Raw genomic sequence first — 25,931 nt, forward strand, 5'->3', positions numbered from 1 at the left:
CAGAAGATCCGCTAAAAGCACGGGGATATAGCTCAGTGGTAGAGCATTTGACTGCAGATCAAGAGGTCCCTGGTTCAAATCCGGGTGTCCCCTTCGACTTTTCTTAAATTTTAGTAATAAATAATTGTTTATTCACAAAGATATGTGTTCCTTTTCTAATTACACTTGGCATCAGTGAACATTTACGCTTCAAGATGCATGATCAAAAAGTGTTCTGGTTTCATCCTAGTTAACATCTTGCGGACAGCAATTATGCACTTTTTAAAGTGTCCGTTTAGTGTTTTAGCTCCACTTTTGCTGCCTGCTCCTTGAGATCAAGGAACATTTGTATTTACAGAACCCAAGGGTGCTACACACTGTCCACCCCTCATCCCCCACACCTGTAAGCAAGCCGGGCACATTCTGATTGAAATTGGCCCCCAGGAGCCCTAACAAATGTTGTCCCAGTGTTGTACGCTATCCTGAATCACCCATGGTAGCTTGTGGGATACATTGTTTGGCAATCTCCGGAGCCACGCTCACTTGGATACCCCGCCCCATACAACACCGTCCCTGTGAGCGAGCACTAAAGCTGCTCTTTGTTATGCAAAGTGCCTGATTGTCAGCAAGGAGGGCTTGGGTGTTGTGGCTTTGAAGAGATTTGGAGGGGGTGTCACCAGGACAAGGCAGGGCTGCTCGCCCTTTCTCCTTCACATAAGTGCAAAATCCAGCTGACGTGTCTCTTCCAGGATCATTAACGTTGAATGCTTGACCAGAGCAGAATCGACAGCCTGAAAAGTATCAGAAGATTCGCTAAAAGCACGGGGATATAGCTCAGTGGTAGAGCATTTGACTGCAGATCAAGAGGTCCCTGGTTCAAATCCGGGTGTCCCCTTCGACTTTTCTTAAATTTTAATAATAAATAATTGTTTATTCACAAAGATATGTGTTCCTTTTCTAATTACACTTGGCATCAGTGAACATTTACGCTTCAAGATGCATGATCAAAAAGTGTTCTGGTTTCATCCTAGTTAACATCTTGTCAGCAAGGAGGGCTTGGGTGTGGTGGCTTTGAAGAGATTTGGAGGGGGTTTCACCAGGACAAGGCAGGGCTGCTCGCCCTTTCTCCTTCACATAAGTGCAAAATCCAGCTGACGTGTCTCTTCCAGGATCATTAACGTTGAATGCTTGACCAGCGCAGAATCGACAGCCTGAAAAGTATCAGAAGATTCCCTAAAAGCACGGGGATATAGCTCAGTGGTAGAGCATTTGACTGCAGATCAAGAGGTCCCTGGTTCAAATCCGGGTGTCCCCTTCGACTTTTCTTAAATTTTAATAATAAATAATTGTTTATTCACAAAGATATGTGTTCCTTTTCTAATTACACTTGGCATCAGTGAACATTTACGCTTCAAGATGCATGATCAAAAAGTGTTCTGGTTTCATCCTAGTTAACATCTCGCGGACAGCAATTATGCACTTTTTAAAGTGTCCGTTTAGTGTTTTAGCTCCACTTTTGCTGCCTGCTCCTTGAGATCAAGGAACATTTGTATTTACAGAACCCAAGGGTGCTACACACTGTCCACCCCTCATCCCCCACACCTGTAAGCAAGCGGTGCACATTCAGATTGAAATTGGCCCCCAGGAGCCCTAACAAATGTTGTCCCAGTGTTGTACGCTATCCTGCATCACCCATGGTAGCTTGTGGGATACATTGTTTGGCAATCTCCGGAGCCACGCTCACTTGGATACCCCGCCCCATACAACACCGGCCCTGTGTGCGAGCACTGAACCCGCTCTTTGTTATGCAAAGTGCCTGATTGTCAGCAAGGAGGGCTTGGGCGTTGTGGCTGCTTTGAAGAGATTTGGAGGGGGTGTCACCAGGACAAGGCAGGGCTGCACGCCCTTTCTCCTTCACATAAGTGCTAAATCCAGCTGACGTGTCCCTTCCAGGATCATTAACGTTGAATGCTTGACCAGGGCAGAATCGACAGCCTGAAAAGTATCAGAAGATTCCCTAAAAGCACGGGGATATAGCTCAGTGGTAGAGCATTTGACTGCAGATCAAGAGGTCCCTGGATCAAATCCGGGTGTCCCCTTCTACTTTTCTTAAATTTTAATAATAAATAATTGTTTATTCACAAAGATATGTGTTCCTTTTCTAATTACACTTGGCATCAGTGAACATTTACCCTTCAAGATGCATGATCAAAAAGTGTTCTGGTTTCATCCTAGTTAACATATTGCTAACAGCAATTATGCACTTTTTAAAGTGTCCGTTTAGTGTTTTAGCTCCACTTTTGCTGCCTGCTCCTTGAGATCAACGAACATTTGTATTTACAGAACCCAAGGGTGCTACACACTGTCCACCCCTCACCCCCCACACCTGTAAGCAAGCGGGGCACATTCAGATTGAAATTGGCCCCCAGGAGCCCTAACAAATGTTGTCCCAGTGTTGTACGCTATCCTGCATCACCCATGGTAGCTTGTGGGATACATTGTTTGGCAATCTCCGGAGCCACGCTCACTTGGATACCCCGCCCCATACAACACCGGCCCTGTGTGCGAGCACTGAACCCGCTCTTTGTTATGCAAAGTGCCTGATTGTCAGCAAGGAGGGCTTGGGCGTTGTGGCTGCTTTGAAGAGATTTGGAGGGGGTGTCACCAGGACAAGGCAGGGCTGCTCGCCCTTTCTCCTTCACATAAGTGCTAAATCCAGCTGACGTGTCTCTTCCAGGATCATTAACGTTGAATGCTTGACCAGCGCAGAATCGACAGCCTGAAAAGTATCAGAAGATGCCCTAAAAGCACGGGGATATAGCTCAGTGGTAGAGCATTTGACTGCAGATCAAGAGGTCCCTGGTTCAAATCCGGGTGTCCCCTTCTACTTTTCTTAAATTTTAATAATAAATAATTGTTTATTCACAAAGATATGTGTTCCTTTTCTAATTACACTTGGCATCAGTGAACATTTACCCTTCAAGATGCATGATCAAAAAGTGTTCTGGTTTCATCCTAGTTAACATATTGCTAACAGCAATTATGCACTTTTTAAAGTGTCCGTTTAGTGTTTTAGCTCCACTTTTGCTGCCTGCTCCTTGAGATCAAGGAACATTTGTATTTACAGAACCCAAGGGTGCTACACACTGTCCACCCCTCACCCCCCACACCTGTAAGCAAGCGGGGCACATTCAGATTGAAATTGGCCCCCAGGAGCCCTAACAAATGTTGTCCCGGTGTTGTATGCTATCCTGCATCCCCATGGTAGCTTGTGGGATACATTGTTTGGAAATCTCCGGAGCCACGCTCACTTGGATACCCCGCCCCATACAACACCGGCCCTGTGAGCGAGCACTAAAGCTGCTCTTTGTTATGCAAAGTGCCTGATTGTCAGCAAGGAGGGCTTGGGTGTTGTGGCTTTGAAGAGATTTGGAGGGGGTGTCACCAGGACAAGGCAGGGCTGCTCGCCCTTTCTCCTTCACATAAGTGCAAAATCCAGCTGACGTGTCTCTTCCAGGATCATTAACGTTGAATGCTTGACCAGCGCAGAATCGACAGGCTGAAAAGTATCAGAAGATTCGCTAAAAGCAAGGGGATATAGCTCAGTGGTAGAGCATTTGACTGCAGATCAAGAGGTCCCTGGTTCAAATCCGGGTGTCCCCTTCGACTTTTCTTAAATTTTAATAATAAATAATTGTTTATTCACAAAGATATGTGTTCCTTTTCTAATTACACTTGGCATCAGTGAACATTTACCCTTCAAGATGCATGATCAAAAAGTGTTCTGGTTTCATCCTAGTTAACATATTGCTAACAGCAATTATGCACTTTTTAAAGTGTCCGTTTAGTGTTTTAGCTCCACTTTTGCTGCCTGCTCCTTGAGATCAAGGAACATTTGTATTTACAGAACCCAAGGGTGCTACACACTGTCCACCCCTCACCCCCCACACCTGTAAGCAAGCGGGGCACATTCAGATTGAAATTGGCCCCCAGGAGCCCTAACCAATGTTGTCCCGGTGTTTTATGCTATCCTGCATCCCCATGGTAGCTTGTGGGATACATTGTTTGGAAATCTCCAGAGCCACGCTCACTTGGATACCCCGCCCCATACAACACCGGCCCTGTGTGCGAGCACTGAACCCGCTCTTTGTTATGCAAAGTGCCTGATTGTCAGCAAGGAGGGCTTGGGCGTTGTGGCTGCTTTGAAGAGATTTGGAGGGGGTGTCACCAGGACAAGGCAGGGCTGCTCGCCCTTTCTCCTTCACATAAGTGCTAAATCCAGCTGACGTGTCTCTTCCAGGATCATTAACGTTGAATGCTTGACCAGCGCAGAATTGACAGCCTGAAAAGTATCAGAAGATTCCCTAAAAGCACGGGGATATAGCTCAGTGGTAGAGCATTTGACTGCAGATCAAGAGGTCCCTGGTTCAAATCCGGGTGTCCCCTTCTACTTTTCTTAAATTTTAATAATAAATAACTGTTTATTCACAAAGATATGTGTTCCTTTTCTAATTACACTTGGCATCAGTGAACATTTACCCTTCAAGATGCATGATCAAAAAGTGTTCTGGTTTCATCCTAGTTAACATATTGCTAACAGCAATTATGCACTTTTTAAAGTGTCCGTTTAGTGTTTTAGCTCCACTTTTGCTGCCTGCTCCTTGAGATCAAGGAACATTTGTATTTACAGAACCCAAGGGTGCTACACACTGTCCACCCCTCACCCCCCACACCTGTAAGCAAGCGGGGCACATTCAGATTGAAATTGGCCCCCAGGAGCCCTAACAAATGTTGTCCCGGTGTTGTATGCTATCCTGCATCCCCATGGTAGCTTGTGGGATACATTGTTTGGAAATCTCCGGAGCCACGCTCACTTGGATACCCCGCCCCATACAACACCGGCCCTGTGAGCGAGCACTAAAGCTGCTCTTTGTTATGCAAAGTGCCTGATTGTCAGCAAGGAGGGCTTGGGTGTTGTGGCTTTGAAGAGATTTGGAGGGGGTGTCACCAGGACAAGGCAGGGCTGCTCGCCCTTTCTCCTTCACATAAGTGCTAAATCCAGCTGACGTGTCTCTTCCAGGATCATTAACGTTGAATGCTTGACCAGCGCAGAATTGACAGCCTGAAAAGTATCAGAAGATTCCCTAAAAGCACGGGGATATAGCTCAGTGGTAGAGCATTTGACTGCAGATCAAGAGGTCCCTGGTTCAAATCCGGGTGTCCCCTTCTACTTTTCTTAAATTTTAATAATAAATAACTGTTTATTCACAAAGATATGTGTTCCTTTTCTAATTACACTTGGCATCAGTGAACATTTACCCTTCAAGATGCATGATCAAAAAGTGTTCTGGTTTCATCCTAGTTAACATATTGCTAACAGCAATTATGCACTTTTTAAAGTGTCCGTTTAGTGTTTTAGCTCCACTTTTGCTGCCTGCTCCTTGAGATCAAGGAACATTTGTATTTACAGAACCCAAGGGTGCTACACACTGTCCACCCCTCACCCCCCACACCTGTAAGCAAGCGGGGCACATTCAGATTGAAATTGGCCCCCAGGAGCCCTAACAAATGTTGTCCCGGTGTTGTATGCTATCCTGCATCCCCATGGTAGCTTGTGGGATACATTGTTTGGAAATCTCCGGAGCCACGCTCACTTGGATACCCCGCCCCATACAACACCGGCCCTGTGAGCGAGCACTAAAGCTGCTCTTTGTTATGCAAAGTGCCTGATTGTCAGCAAGGAGGGCTTGGGTGTTGTGGCTTTGAAGAGATTTGGAGGGGGTGTCACCAGGACAAGGCAGGGCTGCTCGCCCTTTCTCCTTCACATAAGTGCTAAATCCAGCTGACGTGTCTCTTCCAGGATCATTAACGTTGAATGCTTGACCAGTGCAGAATCGACAGCCTGAAAAGTATCAGAAGATTCCCTAAAAGCACGGGGATATAGCTCAGTGGTAGAGCATTTGACTGCAGATCAAGAGGTCCCTGGTTCAAATCCGGGTGTCCCCTTCGACTTTTCTTAAATTTTAATAATAAATAATTGTTTATTCACAAAGATATGTGTTCCTTTTCTAATTACACTTGGCATCAGTGAACATTTACGCTTCAAGATGCATGATCAAAAAGTGTTCTGGTTTCATCCTAGTTAACATCTCGCGGACAGCAATTATGCACTTTTTAAAGTGTCCGTTTAGTGTTTTAGCTCCACTTTTGCTGCCTGCTCCTTGAGATCAAGGAACATTTGTATTTACAGAACCCAAGGGTGCTACACACTGTCCACCCCTCATCCCCCACACCTGTAAGCAAGCGGTGCACATTCAGATTGAAATTGGCCCCCAGGAGCCCTAACAAATGTTGTCCCAGTGTTGTACGCTATCCTGCATCACCCATGGTAGCTTGTGGGATACATTGTTTGGCAATCTCCGGAGCCACGCTCACTTGGATACCCCGCCCCATACAACACCGGCCCTGTGTGCGAGCACTGAACCCGCTCTTTGTTATGCAAAGTGCCTGATTGTCAGCAAGGAGGGCTTGGGCGTTGTGGCTGCTTTGAAGAGATTTGGAGGGGGTGTCACCAGGACAAGGCAGGGCTGCACGCCCTTTCTCCTTCACATAAGTGCTAAATCCAGCTGACGTGTCCCTTCCAGGATCATTAACGTTGAATGCTTGACCAGGGCAGAATCGACAGCCTGAAAAGTATCAGAAGATTCCCTAAAAGCACGGGGATATAGCTCAGTGGTAGAGCATTTGACTGCAGATCAAGAGGTCCCTGGATCAAATCCGGGTGTCCCCTTCTACTTTTCTTAAATTTTAATAATAAATAATTGTTTATTCACAAAGATATGTGTTCCTTTTCTAATTACACTTGGCATCAGTGAACATTTACCCTTCAAGATGCATGATCAAAAAGTGTTCTGGTTTCATCCTAGTTAACATATTGCTAACAGCAATTATGCACTTTTTAAAGTGTCCGTTTAGTGTTTTAGCTCCACTTTTGCTGCCTGCTCCTTGAGATCAACGAACATTTGTATTTACAGAACCCAAGGGTGCTACACACTGTCCACCCCTCACCCCCCACACCTGTAAGCAAGCGGGGCACATTCAGATTGAAATTGGCCCCCAGGAGCCCTAACAAATGTTGTCCCAGTGTTGTACGCTATCCTGCATCACCCATGGTAGCTTGTGGGATACATTGTTTGGCAATCTCCGGAGCCACGCTCACTTGGATACCCCGCCCCATACAACACCGGCCCTGTGTGCGAGCACTGAACCCGCTCTTTGTTATGCAAAGTGCCTGATTGTCAGCAAGGAGGGCTTGGGCGTTGTGGCTGCTTTGAAGAGATTTGGAGGGGGTGTCACCAGGACAAGGCAGGGCTGCTCGCCCTTTCTCCTTCACATAAGTGCTAAATCCAGCTGACGTGTCTCTTCCAGGATCATTAACGTTGAATGCTTGACCAGCGCAGAATCGACAGCCTGAAAAGTATCAGAAGATGCCCTAAAAGCACGGGGATATAGCTCAGTGGTAGAGCATTTGACTGCAGATCAAGAGGTCCCTGGTTCAAATCCGGGTGTCCCCTTCTACTTTTCTTAAATTTTAATAATAAATAATTGTTTATTCACAAAGATATGTGTTCCTTTTCTAATTACACTTGGCATCAGTGAACATTTACCCTTCAAGATGCATGATCAAAAAGTGTTCTGGTTTCATCCTAGTTAACATATTGCTAACAGCAATTATGCACTTTTTAAAGTGTCCGTTTAGTGTTTTAGCTCCACTTTTGCTGCCTGCTCCTTGAGATCAAGGAACATTTGTATTTACAGAACCCAAGGGTGCTACACACTGTCCACCCCTCACCCCCCACACCTGTAAGCAAGCGGGGCACATTCAGATTGAAATTGGCCCCCAGGAGCCCTAACAAATGTTGTCCCGGTGTTGTATGCTATCCTGCATCCCCATGGTAGCTTGTGGGATACATTGTTTGGAAATCTCCGGAGCCACGCTCACTTGGATACCCCGCCCCATACAACACCGGCCCTGTGAGCGAGCACTAAAGCTGCTCTTTGTTATGCAAAGTGCCTGATTGTCAGCAAGGAGGGCTTGGGTGTTGTGGCTTTGAAGAGATTTGGAGGGGGTGTCACCAGGACAAGGCAGGGCTGCTCGCCCTTTCTCCTTCACATAAGTGCAAAATCCAGCTGACGTGTCTCTTCCAGGATCATTAACGTTGAATGCTTGACCAGCGCAGAATCGACAGGCTGAAAAGTATCAGAAGATTCGCTAAAAGCAAGGGGATATAGCTCAGTGGTAGAGCATTTGACTGCAGATCAAGAGGTCCCTGGTTCAAATCCGGGTGTCCCCTTCGACTTTTCTTAAATTTTAATAATAAATAATTGTTTATTCACAAAGATATGTGTTCCTTTTCTAATTACACTTGGCATCAGTGAACATTTACCCTTCAAGATGCATGATCAAAAAGTGTTCTGGTTTCATCCTAGTTAACATATTGCTAACAGCAATTATGCACTTTTTAAAGTGTCCGTTTAGTGTTTTAGCTCCACTTTTGCTGCCTGCTCCTTGAGATCAAGGAACATTTGTATTTACAGAACCCAAGGGTGCTACACACTGTCCACCCCTCACCCCCCACACCTGTAAGCAAGCGGGGCACATTCAGATTGAAATTGGCCCCCAGGAGCCCTAACCAATGTTGTCCCGGTGTTTTATGCTATCCTGCATCCCCATGGTAGCTTGTGGGATACATTGTTTGGAAATCTCCAGAGCCACGCTCACTTGGATACCCCGCCCCATACAACACCGGCCCTGTGTGCGAGCACTGAACCCGCTCTTTGTTATGCAAAGTGCCTGATTGTCAGCAAGGAGGGCTTGGGCGTTGTGGCTGCTTTGAAGAGATTTGGAGGGGGTGTCACCAGGACAAGGCAGGGCTGCTCGCCCTTTCTCCTTCACATAAGTGCTAAATCCAGCTGACGTGTCTCTTCCAGGATCATTAACGTTGAATGCTTGACCAGCGCAGAATTGACAGCCTGAAAAGTATCAGAAGATTCCCTAAAAGCACGGGGATATAGCTCAGTGGTAGAGCATTTGACTGCAGATCAAGAGGTCCCTGGTTCAAATCCGGGTGTCCCCTTCTACTTTTCTTAAATTTTAATAATAAATAACTGTTTATTCACAAAGATATGTGTTCCTTTTCTAATTACACTTGGCATCAGTGAACATTTACCCTTCAAGATGCATGATCAAAAAGTGTTCTGGTTTCATCCTAGTTAACATATTGCTAACAGCAATTATGCACTTTTTAAAGTGTCCGTTTAGTGTTTTAGCTCCACTTTTGCTGCCTGCTCCTTGAGATCAAGGAACATTTGTATTTACAGAACCCAAGGGTGCTACACACTGTCCACCCCTCACCCCCCACACCTGTAAGCAAGCGGGGCACATTCAGATTGAAATTGGCCCCCAGGAGCCCTAACAAATGTTGTCCCGGTGTTGTATGCTATCCTGCATCCCCATGGTAGCTTGTGGGATACATTGTTTGGAAATCTCCGGAGCCACGCTCACTTGGATACCCCGCCCCATACAACACCGGCCCTGTGAGCGAGCACTAAAGCTGCTCTTTGTTATGCAAAGTGCCTGATTGTCAGCAAGGAGGGCTTGGGTGTTGTGGCTTTGAAGAGATTTGGAGGGGGTGTCACCAGGACAAGGCAGGGCTGCTCGCCCTTTCTCCTTCACATAAGTGCAAAATCCAGCTGACGTGTCTCTTCCAGGATCATTAACGTTGAATGCTTGACCAGTGCAGAATCGACAGCCTGAAAAGTATCAGAAGATTCGCTAAAAGCACGGGGATATAGCTCAGTGGTAGAGCATTTGACTGCAGATCAAGAGGTCCCTGGTTCAAATCCGGGTGTCCCCTTCGACTTTTCTTAAATTTTAATAATAAATAATTGTTTATTCACAAAGATATGTGTTCCTTTTCTAATTACACTTGGCATCAGTGAACATTTACGCTTCAAGATGCATGATCAAAAAGTGTTCTGGTTTCATCCTAGTTAACATCTTGTCAGCAAGGAGGGCTTGGGTGTTGTGGCTTTGAAGAGATTTGGAGGGGGTGTCACCAGGACAAGGCAGGGCTGCTCGCCCTTTCTCCTTCACATGAGTGCAAAATCCAGCTGACGTGTCTCTTCCAGGATCATTAAAGTTGAATGCTTGACCAGTGCAGAATCGACAGCCTGAAAAGTATCAGAAGATTCGCTAAAAGCACGGGGATATAGCTCAGTGGTAGAGCATTTGACTGCAGATCAAGAGGTCCCTGGTTCAAATCCGGGTGTCCCCTTCGACTTTTCTTAAATTTTAATAATAAATAATTGTTTATTCACAAAGATATGTGTTCCTTTTCTAATTACACTTGGCATCAGTGAACATTTACCCTTCAAGATGCATGATCAAAAAGTGTTCTGGTTTCATCCTAGTTAACATCTTGCGGACAGCAATTATGCACTTTTTAAAGTGTCCGTTTAGTGTTTTAGCTCCACTTTTGCTGCCTGCTCCTTGAGATCAAGGAACATTTGTATTTACAGAACCCAAGGGTGCTACACACTGTCCACCCCTCATCCCCCACACCTGTAAGCAAGCGGGGCACATTCAGATTGAAATTGGCCCCCAGGAGCCCTAACAAATGTTGTCTCAGTGTTGTACGCTATCCTGCATCACCCATGGTAGCTTGTGGGATACATTGTTTGGCAATCTCCGGAGCCACGCTCACTTGGATACCCCGCCCCATACAACACCGGCCCTGTGAGCGAGCACTAAAGCTGCTCTTTGTTATGCAAAGTGCCTGATTGTCAGCAAGGAGGGCTTGGGTGTTGTGGCTTTGAAGAGATTTGGAGGGGGTGTCACCAGGACAAGGCAGGCCTGCTCGCCCTTTCTCCTTCACATAAGTGCAAAATCCAGCTGACGTGTCTCTTCCAGGATCATTAACGTTGAATGCTTGACCAGTGCAGAATCGACAGCCTGAAAAGTATCAGAAGATTCGCTAAAAGCACGGGGATATAGCTCAGTGGTAGAGCATTTGACTGCAGATCAAGAGGTCCCTGGTTCAAATCCGGGTGTCCCCTTCGACTTTTCTTAAATTTTAATAATAAATAATTGTTTATTCACAAAGATATGTGTTCCTTTTCTAATTACACTTGGCATCAGTGAACATTTACGCTTCAAGATGCATGATCAAAAAGTGTTCTGGTTTCATCCTAGTTAACATCTTGCGGACAGCAATTATGCACTTTTTAAAGTGTCCGTTTAGTGTTTTAGCTCCACTTTTCCTGCCTGCTCCTTGAGATCAAGGAACATTTGTATTTACAGAACCCAAGGGTGCTACACACTGTCCACCCCTCATCCCCCACACCTGTAAGCAAGCGGGGCACATTCAGATTGAAATTGGCCCCCAGGAGCCCTAACAAATGTTGTCCCAGTGTTGTATGCTATCCTGCATCACCCATGGTAGCTTGTGGGATACATTGTTTGGCAATCTCCGGAACCACGCTCACTTGGATACCCCGCCCCATACAACACCGGCCCTGTGTGCGAGCACTGAACCCGCTCTTTGTTATGCAAAGTGCCTGATTGTCAGCAAGGAGGGCTTGGGTGTTGTGGCTTTGAAGAGATTTGGAGGGGGTGTCACCAGGACAAGGCAGGGCTGCTCGCCCTTTCTCCTTCACATAAGTGCAAAATCCAGCTGACGTGTCTCTTCCAGGATCATTAACGTTGAATGCTTGACCAGTGCAGAATCGACAGCCTGAAAAGTATCAGAAGATTCGCTAAAAGCACGGGGATACAGCTCAGTGGTAGAGCATTTGACTGCAGATCAAGAGGTCCCTGGTTCAAATCCGGGTGTCCCCTTCGACTTTTCTTAAATTTTAATAATAAATAATTGTTTATTCACAAAGATATGTGTTCCTTTTCTAATTACAATTGGCATCAGTGAACATTTACGCTTCAAGATGCATGATCAAAAAGTGTTCTGGTTTCATCCTAGTTAACATCTCACGGACAGCAATTATGCACTTTTTAAAGTGTCCGTTTAGTGTTTTAGCTCCACTTTTGCTGCCTGCTCCTTGAGATCAAGGAACATTTGTATTTACAGAACCCAAGGGTGCTACACACTGTCCACCCCTCATCCCCCACACCTGTAAGCAAGCGGGGCACATTCAGATTGAAATTGGCCCCCAGGAGCCCTAACAAATGTTGTCCCAGTGTTGTACGCTATCCTGCATCACCCATGGTATCTTGTGGGATACATTGTTTGGCAATCTCCGGAGCCACGCTCACTTGGATACCCCGCCCCATACAACACCGGCCCTGTGTGCGAGCACTGAACCCGCTCTTTGTTATGCAAAGTGCCTGATTGTCAGCAAGGAGGGCTTGGGCGTTGTGGCTGCTTTGAAGAGATTTGGAGGGGGTGTCACCAGGAAAAGGCAGGGCTGCTCGCCCTTTCTCCTTCACATAAGTGCTAAATCCAGCTGACGTGTCTCTTCCAGGATCATTAATGTTGAATGCTTGACCAGCGCAGAATCGACAGCCTGAAAAGTATCAGAAGATTCCCTAAAAGCACGGGGATATAGCTCAGTGGTAGAGCATTTGACTGCAGATCAAGAGGTCCCTGGTTCAAATCCGGGTGTCCCCTTCTACTTTTCTTAAATTTTAATAGTAAATAATTGTTTATTCACAAAGATATGTGTTCCTTTTCTAATTACACTTGCCATCAGTGAACATTTACCCTTCAAGATGCATGATCAAAAAGTGTTCTGGTTTCATCCTAGTTAACATATTGCTAACAGCAATTATGCACTTTTTAAAGTGTCCGTTTAGTGTTTTAGCTCCACTTTTGCTGCCTGCTCCTTGAGATCAAGGAACATTTGTATTTACAGAACCCAAGGGTGCTACACACTGTCCACCCCTCACCCCCCACCCCCCACACCTGTAAGCAAGCGGGGCACATTCAGATTGAAATTGGCCCCCAGGAGCCCTAACAAATGTTGTCCCGGTGTTGTATGCTATCCTGCATCCCCATGGTAGCTTGTGGGATACATTGTTTGGAAATCTCCGGAGCCACGCTCACTTGGATACCCCGCCCCATACAACACCGGCCCTGTGAGCGAGCACTAAAGCTGCTCTTTGTTATGCAAAGTGCCTGATTGTCAGCAAGGAGGGCTTGGGTGTTGTGGCTTTGAAGAAATTTGGAGGGGGTGTCACCAGGACAAGGCAGGGCTGCTCGCCCTTTCTCCTTCACATAAGTGCAAAATCCAGCTGACGTGTCTCTTCCAGGATCATTAACGTTGAATGCTTGACCAGCGCAGAATCGACAGCCTGAAAAGTATCAGAAGATTCGCTAAAAGCACGGGGCTATAGCTCAGTGGTAGAGCATTTGACTGCAGATCAAGAGGTCCCTTGTTCAAATCCGGGTGTCCCCTTCTACTTTTCTTAAATTTTAATAATAAATAATTGTTTATTCACAAAGATATGTGTTCCTTTTCTAATTACACTTGGCATCAGTGAACATTTACGCTTCAAGATGCATGATCAAAAAGTGTTCTGGTTTCATCCTAGTTAACATATTGCTAACAGCAATTATGCACTTTTTAAAGTGTCCGTTTAGTGTTTTAGCTCCACTTTTGCTGCCTGCTCCTTGAGATCAAGGAACATTTGTATTTACAGAACCCAAGGGTGCTACACACTGTCCACCCCTCATCCCCCACACCTGTAAGCAAGCGGGGCACATTCAGATTGAAATTGGCCCCCAGGAGCCCTAACAAATGTTGTCCCAGTGTTGTACGCTATCCTGCATCACCCATGGTATCTTGTGGGATACATTGTTTGGCAATCTCCGGAGCCACGCTCACTTGGATACCCCGCCCCATACAACACCGGCCCTGTGTGCGAGCACTGAACCCGCTCTTTGTTATGCAAAGTGCCTGATTGTCAGCAAGGAGGGCTTGGGCGTTGTGGCTGCTTTGAAGAGATTTGGAGGGGGTGTCACCAGGAAAAGGCAGGGCTGCTCGCCCTTTCTCCTTCACATAAGTGCTAAATCCAGCTGACGTGTCTCTTCCAGGATCATTAATGTTGAATGCTTGACCAGCGCAGAATCGACAGCCTGAAAAGTATCAGAAGATTCCCTAAAAGCACGGGGATATAGCTCAGTGGTAGAGCATTTGACTGCAGATCAAGAGGTCCCTGGTTCAAATCCGGGTGTCCCCTTCTACTTTTCTTAAATTTTAATAGTAAATAATTGTTTATTCACAAAGATATGTGTTCCTTTTCTAATTACACTTGGCATCAGTGAACATTTACCCTTCAAGATGCATGATCAAAAAGTGTTCTGGTTTCATCCTAGTTAACATATTGCTAACAGCAATTATGCACTTTTTAAAGTGTCCGTTTAGTGTTTTAGCTCCACTTTTGCTGCCTGCTCCTTGAGATCAAGGAACATTTGTATTTACAGAACCCAAGGGTGCTACACACTGTCCACCCCTCACCCCCCACCCCCCACACCTGTAAGCAAGCGGGGCACATTCAGATTGAAATTGGCCCCCAGGAGCCCTAACAAATGTTGTCCCGGTGTTGTATGCTATCCTGCATCCCCATGGTAGCTTGTGGGATACATTGTTTGGAAATCTCCGGAGCCACGCTCACTTGGATACCCCGCCCCATACAACACCGGCCCTGTGAGCGAGCACTAAAGCTGCTCTTTGTTATGCAAAGTGCCTGATTGTCAGCAAGGAGGGCTTGGGTGTTGTGGCTTTGAAGAGATTTGGAGGGGGTGTCACCAGGACAAGGCAGGGCTGCTCGCCCTTTCTCCTTCACATAAGTGCAAAATCCAGCTGACGTGTCTCTTCCAGGATCATTAACGTTGAATGCTTGACCAGCGCAGAATCGACAGCCTGAAAAGTATCAGAAGATTCGCTAAAAGCACGGGGCTATAGCTCAGTGGTAGAGCATTTGACTGCAGATCAAGAGGTCCCTTGTTCAAATCCGGGTGTCCCCTTCTACTTTTCTTAAATTTTAATAATAAATAATTGTTTATTCACAAAGATATGTGTTCCTTTTCTAATTACACTTGGCATCAGTGAACATTTACGCTTCAAGATGCATGATCAAAAAGTGTTCTGGTTTCATCCTAGTTAACATCTTGCGGACAGCAATTATGCACTTTTTAAAGTGTCCGTTTAGTGTTTTAGCTCCACTTTTCCTGCCTGCTCCTTGAGATCAAGGAACATTTGTATTTACAGAACCCAAGGGTGCTACACACTGTCCACCCCTCATCCCCCACACCTGTAAGCAAGCGGGGCACATTCAGATTGAAATTGGCCCCCAGGAGCCCTAACAAATGTTGTCCCAGTGTTGTATGCTATCCTGCATCACCCATGGTAGCTTGTGGGATACATTGTTTGGCAATCTCCGGAGCCACGCTCACTTGGATACCCCGCCCCATACAACACCGGCCCTGTGTGCGAGCACTGAACACGCTCTTTGTTATGCAAAGTGCCTGATTGTCAGCAAGGAGGGCTTGGGTGTTGTGGCTTTGAAGAGATTTGGAGGGGGTGTCACCAGGACAAGGCAGGGCTGCTCGCCCTTTCTCCTTCACATAAGTGCAAAATCCAGCTGACGTGTCTCTTCCAGGATCATTAACGTTGAATGCTTGACCAGCGCAGAATCGACAGCCTGAAAAGTATCAGAAGATTCGCTAAAAGCACGGGGATATAGCTCAGTGGTAGAGCATTTGACTGCAGATCAAGAGGTCCCTGGTTCAAATCCGGGTGTCCCCTTCGACTTTTCTTAAATTTTAATAATAAATAATTGTTTATTCACAAAGATATGTGTTCCTTTTCTAATTACACTTGGCATCAGTGAACATTTACGCTTCAAGATGCATGATCAAAAAGTGTTCTGGTTTCATCCTAGTTAACATCTCGCGGATAGCAATTATGCACTTTTTAAAGTGTCCGTTTAGTGTTTTAGCTCCACTTTTGCTGCCTGCTCCTTGAGATCAAGGAACATTTGTATTTACAGAACCCAAGGGTGCTACACACTGTCCACCCCTCATCCCCCACACCTGTAAGCAAGCGGGGCACATTCAGATTGAAATTGGCCCCCAGGAGCCCTAACAAATGTTGTCCCGGTGTTTTATGCTATCCTGCATCCCCATGGTAGCTTGTGGGATACATTGTTTGGCAATCTCCGGAGCCACGCTCACTTGGATACCCCGCCCCATACAACACCGTCCCTGTGTGCGAGCACTGAACCCGCTCTTTGTTATGCAAAGTGCCTGATTGTCAGCAAGGAGGGCTTGGGCGTTGTGGCTGCTTTGAAGAGATTTGGAGGGGGTGTCACCAGGACAAGGCAGGGCTGCTCGCCCTTTCTCCTTCACATAAGTGCTAAATCCAGCTGACGTGTCTCTTCCAGGATCATTAATGTTGAATGCTTGACCAGCGCAGAATCGACAGCCTGAAAAGTATCAGAAGATTCCCTAAAAGCACGGGGATATAGCTCAGTGGTACAGCATTTGACTGCAGATCAAGAGGTCCCTGGTTCAAATCCGGGTGTCCCCTTCTACTTTTCTTAAATTTTAATAATAAATAATTGTTTATTCACAAAGATATGTGTTCCTTTTCTAATTACACTTGGCATCAGTGAACATTTACCCTTCAAGATGCATGATCAAAAAGTGTTCTGGTTTCATCCTAGTTAACATATTGCTAACAGCAATTATGCACTTTTTAAAGTGTCCGTTTAGTGTTTTAGCTCCACTTTTGCTGCCTGCTCCTTGAGATCAAGGAACATTTGTATTTACAGAACCCAAGGGTGCTACACACTGTCCACCCCTCACCCCCCACACCTGTAAGCAAGCGGGGCACATTCAGATTGAAATTGGCCCCCAGGAGCCCTAACAAATGTTGTCCCGGTGTTGTATGCTATCCTGCATCCCCATGGTAGCTTGTGGGATACATTGTTTGGAAATCTCCGGAGCCACGCTCACTTGGATACCCCGCCCCATACAACACCGGCCCTGTGAGCGAGCACTAAAGCTGCTCTTTGTTATGCAAAGTGCCTGATTGTCAGCAAGGAGGGCTTGGGTGTTGTGGCTTTGAAGAGATTTGGAGGGGGTGTCACCAGGACAAGGCAGGGCTGCTCGCCCTTTCTCCTTCACATAAGTGCAAAATCCAGCTGACGTGTCTCTTCCAGGATCATTAACGTTGAATGCTTGACCAGCGCAGAATCGACAGCCTGAAAAGTATCAGAAGATTCGCTAAAAGCACGGGGCTATAGCTCAGTGGTAGAGCATTTGACTGCAGATCAAGAGGTCCCTTGTTCAAATCCGGGTGTCCCCTTCTACTTTTCTTAAATTTTAATAATAAATAATTGTTTATTCACAAAGATATGTGTTCCTTTTCTAATTACACTTGGCATCAGTGAACATTTACGCTTCAAGATGCATGATCAAAAAGTGTTCTGGTTTCATCCTAGTTAACATCTTGCGGACAGCAATTATGCACTTTTTAAAGTGTCCGTTTAGTGTTTTAGCTCCACTTTTGCTGCCTACTCCTTGAGATCAAGGAACATTTGTATTTACAGAACCCAAGGGTGCTACACACTGTCCACCCCTCATCCCCCACACCTGTAAGCAAGCGGGGCACATTCAGATTGAAATTGGCCCCCAGGAGCCCTAACAAATGTTGTCCCAGTGTTGTATGCTATCCTGCATCCCCATGGTAGCTTGTGGGATACATTGTTTGGCAATCTCCGGAGCCACGCTCACTTGGATACCCCGCCCCATACAACACCGGGCCTGTGTGCGAGCACTGAAACCCGCTCTTTGTTATGCAAAGTGCCTGATTGTCAGCAAGGAGGGCTTGGGCGTTGTGGCTGCTTTGAAGAGATTTGGAGGGGGTGTCACCAGGACAAGGCAGGGCTGCTCGCCCTTTCTCCTTCACATAAGTGCTAAATCCAGCTGACGTGTCTCTTCCAGGATCATTAACGTTGAATGCTTGACCAGCGCAGAATCGACACCTCATAGTAACTTTCCAACTTTCCATACTACTACATGGATGTCAGGCTGCCCTCAGCTGCTGGACCTCACTGCGCGCTGTGCTTGCTTGTGTTCCCGTGGGTGGTGGGCACATGCCCCAGCAGTTCAGACAAGACTTATGGCGGAGGGTAGCAGGCAGGCTCAGACTGGCCTACAGGGCAATGCCAAAGTGCCAGCCCATGATTCTAGAATGGACCCGTTTTTCGGCGGAATGGCCCAGAATTGTGTCCCTAGTCGCCAGTTTCCCTGGTACTCCTCTAGTCTCAACTAATGTTACTATGCAAATATGCTTTCAAATGCATTATTTCCAACGTGTTTCACCAAAACACTCCCTTGGCTGGTACTCAACCGCCTGATCTGAAAAGCAACGGATTGTAATGTGAGAATGTGGCCACTTTTCCATTGGTTCCTGGGCTGAGTTTATGCTCCGCTCCGACCCTGGTAGCAGAAGAACCTTTCTAATGGCAAAGACATGATAACAAATTATGGCACTGAATTTTGCCCAGAGCAATGAAATGGGTTATGATTAATTCAAAGCCTTGCATCTGCCATTTTTCAGCTTTGCTCTTAAATCCAGTCAGAATTGTGTTTCTCCTGGAGCACCTCATTGTGTTCGCCCAGACATGTAACCCCCAGAATAGATGCTTAGAATATAATCTGCAGCCACGCCAGGGGATTGAAGCCCCTCCAGCAGAGCTCTGTGTGTTTCCTGGCTAAACTGGCAAAGCATTTAATCCCCAGAGGCGGATAAAATGCGTGTCATTGAGTGGGTTCCTTCCCGAATGTCTGGGGAGGGCAAGCAGCAAGCAGAACTGTTGGTGGCCCTCAGCACTAGGGGGGGTAGTAAGAGTTAAACTAGTACTCTGTGCATGGGGGTCACCTTCTAGTTCTCCCATGTTGGGGGGCTGTGTCTCAGTCCTAAAGAGGATCTTTGCCTGGGCCGTAAGAAGCACCGCAGGACAGGGCCATCGGTCAAAAATAAGTAAGGGTGAAGTGGGGGGCGGGGCATGTGCCTGGGCGTCCTATGCAACCGCTTTTTAGTCAGGCCATAACAATGCTCTCTGCACCTCCGTCCTGTAAATGTCCAAATAGTGTGAAGGAAGGGGGAGTAGGGACTTACTCAGAGAAAGTGCTGTGTGTTTACACTAAGGCTATCCCCAGGATCTGGAAGGAAAGCTTTCAGGGGTCTCTGAGTGAGGGTTGAGATGTTTTGCAAGTTCTGGCTTCTTAGCTCAGCTTCTGTAAAGTTGTGCAGTAGTTTTTATTGTATTGCCTGTAATAAGCACAGGAGTGCAGTGTAATGTGAGCATTAAGGCCAGGACTGGCCGGTGCCATCACACTTTACACGGGCAAAGACAAGAAGCCAACTCTAGCCTCTCCCCTGCTCTTAGTTATGGTTTGCTGCATTTTACTACTAAGCAGAACGTCACTGTACGTTGCATTCCAACAAACATGTGATTAGTTATTGTGGGGGGCATTTAAAGGGTCTAGACAGAAGCCCCTCTCACCCGAACAGCAGCATTTCAACACTGCAACCAAAAACAGCCTTGGTTTGCTCTTATTTCACCTGAATGACAAGACGTTATACACTGCAACCAAAAACGGCCTGGCTTTACTTTTATTGAAATCCCCAAATTGCCAGTGTAATCCAGTCATCTCCCCCTAGAAGAATCTCTTATTTGCTTGTGTATGTTAGCATATCTCCTTTGAAAAAACTCTCAGTGTCTGTGTAAATCCTTAGTATATTTTCAAGTAAATCAATTAATTCCCCCATTGAAATTTACGGCACAAGATTGTTGCAATTCAAAATCAACCATCTTGTTCCTGGTGTTTGTATTTAATTGTTATCGTCATTAAAGTGTTGCCTCAAAAGAATTAGTCTCCTTGTAATCAAAAACCAAATCTGTCCATGTATTGTGTGCATTACCAAATTAATTCCTATTTGCATCTGTCCTATTAAACTCAAACTGTGGTTCCCATTGTGAACAATCCCTTTTGCCTAGAAGTCTGCCTGTTATGTGCCTCTGTCATTGTCATTTAAAACCGATTTTCCTATTGTAAGCTAAACTCCTTCCCTGAGCTGCCTGTCATATCGTAAGCCCTGTGTAAACAAATTTCCATTTGCCACTGTATTTTCTCTTTTGCATTTGCTTTCTCTCAAAACCGATTTTCCCAGTCCAATTCTATTTTTGCCCTGTTGTGCTGATTAGTATTATCCAATCTTTCCATATCTCCTACAGTGTAAGCATTACAAATTCCCTCGTATTGTGTCTCCTAGCAGGTTGTGAGTAATACTCAAAATCCCATTCTTCCATTTTGCTCCAAAAACGGGTTTTCACTTTCTTTGCTGGCTTGCCATCTTGTGGTGGTGGGCTTTACCCTAAATCTGATTTTCTCCCTCTAGTCCTACTCCTTGTCACTGCCTTCCATTCAAAGGAATCAAGTTTAGCTGATGTTTGGGGGTGCGTGTTGTAGGGGGGGTGCTAAACCACTGGTGCTATTACTTTGTAAACATTTTTATTATTTCTGTTTTGCCATTAAATACCTGTGTGAACTGTAATAGGATATCTTAACCCGATGGTTCTGTAGAGATCATTGCATTTGTGTTGCCACAACATTGATGGCTGTTGTATTTTGAGTATTTTCCTTTTTCATTAAATAATAAATTAATAAATATCTTATTGATACACACCAGCCAGGTTCCTAAACCATTGTGACACGGGGTGTTTGTGGAGGTTGGGGGCCAGACAGGTTGGAGGCCTACTAAAAAAAAGAATGTGTAGTTTATTGAAAATAAAAAGCGCTTTATTGTGCGCCACATCCATTGTAGGGGAATTGTAGTTCCCTAGATGACGTGTGCCAGGCAATATACCATGACATTATGGAAGTTAATGGACGTCATCATTTTTTAGGAAATGGTTTTACTTTGTAACTGGGTACACCTTTTAGAAATGTTATAATACCGTGTTAGAAAAAAACTACACAAAATCTTGAAAAGATTATTTCTTTTATTATACATTTGTAAACCCCCTGTTTCTTAGAGTCGAAAACTGAAGCACCCTTGGGTAGCAAACACTATAACAGAGACAAATTGATCCAGTGGTTAATAGCTGGCAATTATCACTAGACGGCCAGCTAGCAGAGAGTCACAAACACAACATTCCCACTGAAAAGCTAGACAACCTTCTTTGTCAGTAAGTGGCTGGTGTGAAAGTACCAGTGCTAAAAGGCAATGAGCTGATAATACTTCTGTATGCCCTGAGGGAAGTGACGGCCAGAAGGGCTCCACCAAACACAGCTTGAAATGCAACTTCTGCAAAGTGCACATTATACACCCCAGCGCGAAAGGAATGTAATATTGTGTTATACGACTGCTGACTGGCACCATGGGGGCAGTTGCAGAGGGCCCACAGAGGCTCAAGGCCCCGTCCATACCAGCTCTCGATTATCTGCTCAGAACAGAGCGCTTGGCACTCAGGAAACTCGAATGATTTGAAGATATCACATCAAGCACTGAAAAAAACCCTAGGAGAACGCTTTCACTGTCTCTCGGAATATCTAAACCTCAACACAGGACATCTTCACAAATTAGCCACTAAAGCCAAACACCTCTCACCATAACGCAACCACCAGCATGACAAATAATGTGAAAGTACAATGGAAACCACAAGCGCAATCCCAAGCTTTTGATAAACTCTCAATTTGGTTCTGTGTGATATTTTCAAATAGCACGCCAAATTGACCAATTTGTTTCAGCCGATTTGGTGCAGCTTTTCATATTTGAATTATAGATAATCTGATATGTATGTAATGAATTGGATGGCGATTGGCTGTTTTGTATTAATAAAATGTAAAAAAATAAATAATAAATATTCAAATTATATCACTATTCAGCCCCGCACCCTCCTGAAAACCGATCTCCTGCTTAACATCAGGGGGGCTCCTCAAACTCCCCTTTTATCCCATGCCCCCTCCCTGCCATAATCATGCCCGCCCACCCCTCTCACAGACAGATACACACACACGCTCAAACACACACTGACAAACACTCACCTCACAGCCGACTTCTGTCTTTTCCCAGCTATCCCCACTGCTCCTGTCCACACCTGTGTGTTCTCATGTGTTGCAGGGGCACGACAGTTAGATTTAGAAAGACGGTTCGGAGCAGTCTCAGAGCATTCATTCTAAATCGGTCTATCCTCTTTGCAAAAAAATTAAATAGACAATGTCACTTTAATCCATCAATTTCAAGCTTACTCACCACACACAAATGCAAACCATCCACTCATACACAGCTTTTCAAAAAGACCCTTCCTGTCTACAACTGACATAATCGGCACCTGGAGAACACATGCCCACACTACAGGCACACGGCCACCCCTCTGGACACAAAGCCTTCAATGTCTCCTTTAGTTCACACCTAGAAAGCATATGAGCACACAGAGCTCAGGGTACTTCCAATCTTGCATTTCCCTCTCCTACCAACTAATCAAACCCCACCCAATCTTCTCCAGAGCCTCCCAAATGCCCACAGACCATGCAAATGGCATCGTGAGCAGTACAATTCCTAATAACATAACATCTGTTATCCTCCAACCAGGATCACTCAATAAAGATATTTGCTGCAGCCTGGCCTTCCCACAGGGCATGTAGATGTTTCCTTTGTCTCAGGGAATGATCTATGCCTTCCCACCGATTTTCCTCATCCCAAGTGTAATAAGGAGCTTTCTGCAGGACAGGGTGGAGGTTTTAGCTATAGTTCCATTTTGACGTAGATGACCCTGGATCCCCCTATGACGAATCAACTTCCGGGGCACCAGTGGTCCAGGGATGAATATCGGTTTCTAAACCATCAATCAGACCCACACCTCTAGTACACCAGAAGGGATTGGAACAGATTGGATCACAAGCACATTATAAACCTCCTCGTCCAGTTTTGGTGACATGGATGGAACAGGAGGCTCATCTCTGCAAGGTTGTGGATCGATGGTTAGTTGCAACACAGCAAAAATACAATCATTTCCCAATGATAAAAGGGACTGTCCAGTCAAGGGTGTATGAACATATCTATTTAATTATTATTAAAACAGACAGTTCTAGCAAACTACAAAATACAACCCACCCTGTAAAGGAACACAAAGGACAGACAGTTTCACAAAGGTAAGGGATGCACTCTGGATACTGACATGAGGGTTGTCGGTAAAGCAATCAGTGAGACTGTTTAAGGTTATTTGGTTTCAGCAGCAAGGGAGCAAGGGGTCATAAATGTCACTAGGGGCCTTCGGAGAAGAACCAGGGGGACAGAAACACAATGTACCTGTGCTTGAGTTGATCTTGATGCTCCACAGCGTTTAGTCGGTTCCGGGACACAGCTCCTGCGACAGTTAAAGACGGGAGACAGCTGCGGGTATCAGGCCGCAGGAAGTTCGGCCAGCAAGGCTGGACTGACGTCTACAGGCTGGCCTACACGGCAGCTCAAAGTCAATAATCGTTGTCTTTGTGCTGGTTGATGGATCTGGAAAGCTGGGTGAGGCTTCTCGGTCTTGGTTTGAGGGCTCCACTGCCTCGAAAAAATGTCCTTAAAAGATGGACGCTGGTTGATGCTTGTTGTGGCACTCCTCCTAGCTTCTTCGCTGGGCACGTGTCGAGGACGGCCCAAAGCTGAGGAGAGTGTTTGAAGCCAACAGCCTTGTACTTTGGTCAGAGATACTCAGACACTTCCCACCTACGAATCTAGCTGGCAGAACCGAGCAGGGCACGCTGTGTGCCGGCTGGGAAGCAGTTCTGGAGCTTCTGGACGGGTCCTCTGAGTTTGGTATCTCCCTCTGTTCCCTGAGAGATATTTAGGGGAGGGATTTTGCTTTCCTCTTGGAAAACCTGTCCTTCCCTCACTGGTGGAAACTGTAAGGCAGACTGTACCTTCAGACAGGGTCCCAAAGAGTCCTTCTTCTTACTCCTTTCCAAGTCGTCAGATGATCTGACAAAAGAGGGGCTCAACTCTCTTTTAAAGCCAAATGGACCCCAGGGATTGGTGCAGGATATGCCTACCTTAATGAACCAATCCTGGGTCCCCACCAACAATCTTCTGTTATGCGTGAGGTCAAAACCAGAGTGATTTGCAACAGGAAAGGTAAGGGGTGACAACATGTACTACCAAGTTCCACCCATCATCCTGTCTGTTTGGGATCAAAGTGCCTCTCTGGTTAATTGAGCTCTGTGTGGCTCCTGATCAAAGCACAGGTCTCCCTTGAAGTTTGTGGGGAGAACAGACTTTCTGTCTCCATCAAATCACATACTTCTTCCCTCTGAAAGGTGGTCCCCTTGCAGGGGTTGCCTACTGTAAACAGTTGTCCCAGACATGACATTTACCAACCTTCATAAAGAGGGGTGGGAGCTAGCTTTGAGCTGACACATTGCATATCAAAAATATTTTGGTGCTTCCTGCCCTTTGTCAGTTCAGGGACCACGCCTCTTTGCAGGCCTGCTTCAATTAACTTTCATCAGTATGCGCTGCACCATACAGAACTACAATAGGCAGGGAGGATCCATGGAGCCTTTGATATTTAATTAGGCTGGCCATGGCAGGAGGAAGGTGTTGCATTCGCCATTCCTGAGATGCTTTCATGTACTCCTGGCTGTCACATTCCAGCTAAATTTGATAGGGAGTACGGCACCTGTAGGCTGTGTTCCCTCAGAGTACACTTGACTATGTGTTTGTTGTGCTGCGAGCATAGGAAAATGTGTGTGGATTAGCCCCGCACATATTCTAAGGTTGATCTCCCATAATTCTATTTCTTACAAAATTTCAAAAAAGCCCAGGCGAGTACACACTCTCCATCCGGATGGTCGAATTCCTTACACTCCCTTCTCCACCATGTATCACAGGGGGATCCTTAGATATTGCCGCTGTTTATTCCCCTCTCCATTTTCCCAACCTGCCTCTTGCATATATGGAGACTGTCCTCTTGGTGAGCTGGGCATTGAGAGGTTACAGCCAAAGCAGTAGACGAGCTCAAAGAGGGTAGTTCCTATATTCTGGAATCTAGGAAACCAGACACTTTACAGGTGCACCCATCAGACTGGCATAATTCCATATCATGGTCCCCGGAGAAGGTTTGCTCACAGACAGAGATAGATCCTTTGACAATCTTTGACTTCCTAAGGGATGGTTTCTTCTTAAAACTCTCTTCCTCCACAAAACAATTCAAAATTGCTGTAATGTAGGCATTTCTTGAATTTCAAGATTGAACATTTGTTTCCAAATTGTTCCACAGTTTTGAGTTAAGACATCCACTGCTCCATAGACCCTCCTTGAGATCTCCCACTTGTCTAGAGAGGCCTTCGGGACCCTCCTTCGAACCTCAGAGGTCTCCTTCAATATGCTTTCTTCAGAGGGGGCATTTCTGATAGCTTTGACCTCAGGGTGCAGGCTAGGGGAAATTGGGGCATTGCTGTGCCATAAGCCCTAACCTTAGGTTCTCAAAGACAAAATGATCCTTGACCTCCTTCCCACCTTTCATCTGAAGGTCATGTCAGTCACCAGAAGGCAGGTCTTCCATTGTTCACAGAGGAGTAATCCTCCCCACTTCTTCTAGATGTGCCCAGGGCTCTGACAATTGACATCCAGGTACCCAGTCCAGTAAGCAAGTCGACTCCTTGCTTGAGACTTTTGAGTCAGTAAGGAGGGGATGCAAGCCCTCTCTTACAATAGGTAGGTGGGTCAAGTTGGCCATCTTCACAGCTTAATCTCCGCTCCTCGATTCAGGGCACAATCAGAGAGGAGATGGCAGCCTACTGAGGCCTACTGAAGCCCGCACTTAAGTAACGACTGTGACAACAAAGACAGACAGGCGTGAAATGACCGCCTTC

At 46.0% G+C, this 25,931-nt stretch overlaps 21 non-coding genes across 21 annotated transcripts; all 21 read left to right on the forward strand.

Moving 5' to 3' along the window:
• Window positions 1-21: 21 nt before the first annotated feature.
• Window positions 22-93, forward strand: TRNAC-GCA (transfer RNA cysteine (anticodon GCA)). The gene has a single exon. It is a non-coding gene; the product is annotated as a tRNA-Cys (tRNA).
• Window positions 94-802: 709 nt separating this feature from the next.
• TRNAC-GCA (transfer RNA cysteine (anticodon GCA)) lies at window positions 803-874 on the forward strand. The gene has a single exon. It is a non-coding gene; the product is annotated as a tRNA-Cys (tRNA).
• Window positions 875-1,222: 348 nt separating this feature from the next.
• On the forward strand, window positions 1,223-1,294 carry TRNAC-GCA (transfer RNA cysteine (anticodon GCA)). The gene has a single exon. It is a non-coding gene; the product is annotated as a tRNA-Cys (tRNA).
• A 712-nt stretch (window positions 1,295-2,006) lies between these two features.
• TRNAC-GCA (transfer RNA cysteine (anticodon GCA)) lies at window positions 2,007-2,078 on the forward strand. Its single transcript has one exon. It is a non-coding gene; the product is annotated as a tRNA-Cys (tRNA).
• A 712-nt stretch (window positions 2,079-2,790) lies between these two features.
• Window positions 2,791-2,862, forward strand: TRNAC-GCA (transfer RNA cysteine (anticodon GCA)). The gene has a single exon. It is a non-coding gene; the product is annotated as a tRNA-Cys (tRNA).
• A 708-nt stretch (window positions 2,863-3,570) lies between these two features.
• On the forward strand, window positions 3,571-3,642 carry TRNAC-GCA (transfer RNA cysteine (anticodon GCA)). The gene has a single exon. It is a non-coding gene; the product is annotated as a tRNA-Cys (tRNA).
• Window positions 3,643-4,353: 711 nt separating this feature from the next.
• On the forward strand, window positions 4,354-4,425 carry TRNAC-GCA (transfer RNA cysteine (anticodon GCA)). Its single transcript has one exon. It is a non-coding gene; the product is annotated as a tRNA-Cys (tRNA).
• A 708-nt stretch (window positions 4,426-5,133) lies between these two features.
• Window positions 5,134-5,205, forward strand: TRNAC-GCA (transfer RNA cysteine (anticodon GCA)). The gene has a single exon. It is a non-coding gene; the product is annotated as a tRNA-Cys (tRNA).
• Window positions 5,206-5,913: 708 nt separating this feature from the next.
• On the forward strand, window positions 5,914-5,985 carry TRNAC-GCA (transfer RNA cysteine (anticodon GCA)). Its single transcript has one exon. It is a non-coding gene; the product is annotated as a tRNA-Cys (tRNA).
• A 712-nt stretch (window positions 5,986-6,697) lies between these two features.
• On the forward strand, window positions 6,698-6,769 carry TRNAC-GCA (transfer RNA cysteine (anticodon GCA)). The gene has a single exon. It is a non-coding gene; the product is annotated as a tRNA-Cys (tRNA).
• A 712-nt stretch (window positions 6,770-7,481) lies between these two features.
• TRNAC-GCA (transfer RNA cysteine (anticodon GCA)) lies at window positions 7,482-7,553 on the forward strand. Its single transcript has one exon. It is a non-coding gene; the product is annotated as a tRNA-Cys (tRNA).
• A 708-nt stretch (window positions 7,554-8,261) lies between these two features.
• TRNAC-GCA (transfer RNA cysteine (anticodon GCA)) lies at window positions 8,262-8,333 on the forward strand. The gene has a single exon. It is a non-coding gene; the product is annotated as a tRNA-Cys (tRNA).
• Window positions 8,334-9,044: 711 nt separating this feature from the next.
• Window positions 9,045-9,116, forward strand: TRNAC-GCA (transfer RNA cysteine (anticodon GCA)). The gene has a single exon. It is a non-coding gene; the product is annotated as a tRNA-Cys (tRNA).
• Window positions 9,117-9,824: 708 nt separating this feature from the next.
• Window positions 9,825-9,896, forward strand: TRNAC-GCA (transfer RNA cysteine (anticodon GCA)). The gene has a single exon. It is a non-coding gene; the product is annotated as a tRNA-Cys (tRNA).
• Window positions 9,897-10,244: 348 nt separating this feature from the next.
• Window positions 10,245-10,316, forward strand: TRNAC-GCA (transfer RNA cysteine (anticodon GCA)). Its single transcript has one exon. It is a non-coding gene; the product is annotated as a tRNA-Cys (tRNA).
• Window positions 10,317-11,025: 709 nt separating this feature from the next.
• TRNAC-GCA (transfer RNA cysteine (anticodon GCA)) lies at window positions 11,026-11,097 on the forward strand. The gene has a single exon. It is a non-coding gene; the product is annotated as a tRNA-Cys (tRNA).
• Window positions 11,098-11,806: 709 nt separating this feature from the next.
• Window positions 11,807-11,878, forward strand: TRNAC-GCA (transfer RNA cysteine (anticodon GCA)). The gene has a single exon. It is a non-coding gene; the product is annotated as a tRNA-Cys (tRNA).
• A 712-nt stretch (window positions 11,879-12,590) lies between these two features.
• TRNAC-GCA (transfer RNA cysteine (anticodon GCA)) lies at window positions 12,591-12,662 on the forward strand. Its single transcript has one exon. It is a non-coding gene; the product is annotated as a tRNA-Cys (tRNA).
• Window positions 12,663-14,161: 1,499 nt separating this feature from the next.
• Window positions 14,162-14,233, forward strand: TRNAC-GCA (transfer RNA cysteine (anticodon GCA)). The gene has a single exon. It is a non-coding gene; the product is annotated as a tRNA-Cys (tRNA).
• A 1,496-nt stretch (window positions 14,234-15,729) lies between these two features.
• On the forward strand, window positions 15,730-15,801 carry TRNAC-GCA (transfer RNA cysteine (anticodon GCA)). The gene has a single exon. It is a non-coding gene; the product is annotated as a tRNA-Cys (tRNA).
• A 711-nt stretch (window positions 15,802-16,512) lies between these two features.
• Window positions 16,513-16,584, forward strand: TRNAC-GCA (transfer RNA cysteine (anticodon GCA)). The gene has a single exon. It is a non-coding gene; the product is annotated as a tRNA-Cys (tRNA).
• The last annotated feature ends 9,347 nt before the right edge of the window (window positions 16,585-25,931 follow it).

This window comes from Ambystoma mexicanum, chromosome 1p (assembly GCF_040938575.1).
Source record: "Ambystoma mexicanum isolate Mex_15411 chromosome 1p, UKY_AmexF1_1, whole genome shotgun sequence".
NCBI classification, from domain to species: Eukaryota; Metazoa; Chordata; class Amphibia; order Caudata; family Ambystomatidae; genus Ambystoma; species Ambystoma mexicanum.